The sequence below is a fragment of the Octopus bimaculoides genome, chromosome 17 (assembly GCF_001194135.2).
Source record: "Octopus bimaculoides isolate UCB-OBI-ISO-001 chromosome 17, ASM119413v2, whole genome shotgun sequence".
In the NCBI taxonomy this organism is placed as follows: domain Eukaryota; kingdom Metazoa; phylum Mollusca; class Cephalopoda; order Octopoda; family Octopodidae; genus Octopus; species Octopus bimaculoides.
The window spans coordinates 42,331,962-42,334,430 of NC_068997.1; positions in this window are offsets into that span (position 1 = coordinate 42,331,962).

Genomic DNA, 2,469 nt, shown 5'->3' on the forward strand with positions numbered 1-2,469 from the left:
GCGGACGTTAAACGATGATGATGATGATGATGATACATACATACATACAAGGCCAACTACTTTAGACTGCAGACTGAGTGCTTGCTTTGTTACCCCATGCACTATGCATGGTGACATCAATAATGCAGGGGTACAAAAGAAGCACCCAGCCTATGCTGTAAAGTTGTAAGGAAGTGTATCAAGCTGTAAAAACCATTCCAAACCCAACCGTAGACTATGATGAAGTCCTTGGATCCATTGGATCTTTGTCCAACCCATGCCAACATGGAACATGGATGTTAAATGATGATGATAATATGTTACATTTCAAAAATGTTTCATCTACTCATTCCATTGAGAAGGCATTGGTCAACCAATAGAAGAAACTTTCCCAATATGCTGCATAGTCAGACTAAACATGACTTATGTGGTTGCAGAGAGAATTTCTTCACCATGAAATGGTTAGAAATTCAGCATTAGGAAGGGCATCCAGCTGTAAAAACCATGCTACAACAGACAGTTGGAGTCTTGAGAGCTCCCCAGCTAGCTAGCTTCATGTCAAACTGTCCAACCCATGCCAGCATGGAAAATGGATGTTAATGATGAGTACACATCATCATCATCATTATCCTTGGTTTTTGCCATGCTTGCATGAGTTGGATAGGACTCTTCGATGCAGTGTTTTATGGTTGAATGCTTTTCCTGAAGTCAGTCCTTTTAGTTGCCCCTTATGACATGCTTATTCTAAAAACCTGGACACATATATTTGTGTGTGTGTGTGTGTGCATAAGTGTATGTATACATATTTGTATATCTTTAGCATCTGCTTTCCATGCTGGTATGGGTTAAACAGTTTGACTGGGACTGGTAAGCTGGAGTGCTGTGCCAGGTTCCGGGCTGATGTGTCTTGGTTTCTATGGCTGGATGCCCTTCCTAATACCAACCACTCCAAGAATGTAGTAGGTGCCTTTTATGTGCCACTAGCACTGGCCATAACTATGATTTCACGTGGCTTCACAAGTCTTCTCAAGAACAGCAAATCACCCAAGGTCTCAATCACTTGTCATTGCCTCTGTGAAACCCAACATTCAAAGATTGTGCTTCACCACCTCATCCCGTGTATTCCTGTGTCTACTTCTTCCACAGGTTCCCTCCACAATTACAGACCAGCACTTCTTTATGCAGCTGTCCTTGTCCACGTGCAGCTTGACACAGATGTGTGCATGCACACACACACATACAGAGGCAGGCCAACCTGCCTATCTATCTATCTATCTATCTATCTATCTATATTATATCTACCTATGTGTATGTATATATGTATATATAATTACATAATTAACAATTAAATGACATCGGAAAATAGCAAAATAATATAGTAGGAGTACAACATAAAACAATAAAAAGAAACAAAATCTCAGCTGTTTCCTCTTCTACTTTTTAGTTCAATTGGAAATAGAGGAAAAACTGGTTGTCTCTTCTCTCTCCCTCTTCATCTTTTATCTACCATTTTTTTTTTCGTATTGCCAATGTTTCTTTCTCTCCATCAATGTCCTTTAGAGAACACCCACTTACGTGGCCAATATTTTTACACTACCTTTGTAGCTCTTGTATTGTCTTTCACCTCATCGTCTCTGATTGAAGTTCATTTTATCTCCTAATTGGTAGAGTTGCTTTACAGGTTGGTTTGGTCCTCTTAAATCTAGCAGGTTTGGAAGGGAATTCTTATGTAAACACAATCTTACCATCTCATTCCACACACACACACACTTATATGTGTGTGTGTTTGTGTGTATATAAATATATATATGTGTGTATATATATATATATATATATATATATATATATATATTTATAGGTGCAGGCATGGCTGTGTGGTAAGAAGCTTGCTTCCAAACCACATGGTTCTGGGTTCAGTCCCACTGTGTGACACATTGGGCAAGTATCTTCTACTATAGCCTGGGGCTGCCCAAAGCCTTGTGAGTGGACAGAATCCTAAAGAAGCCCATTGTATGTATATAAATATATATATCCAAACTTTTAATTTTTTTAATTTAAGAGAGAGGTTTGACGCTAATATCCATTATTAATGTAATTAATAATGGATATTAGCGTCAAATCTCTTAAATTTAAAAATTTTAAACTTTGGATATATAAACAAGGAGAACAATCCCTAAGGAGTCTAATCTAGACTTTTTTGCGGTGAAATCTCCTGCTATATTGGTAACGATTACATAGTTGGATCTATTTTAAAACGGGGGCCACATTTTTCATTAATGTTTTACGTAGTGTTTTTGGTACGGAAAGACTTTCAAACTTCGTATACTTATTTATTTTGTGTTATAGAACAGAAAAATATTTTTGTATTCGAATTTATTTCATGTAAAAAATTGTCTTATTTCGATAATTTCAACCAATCACTGACAAGTATTCAGTTGTTTACATTTACTCCTTTGGTGTAAAGAGTATTTAATCTCCATACCTTCGTTT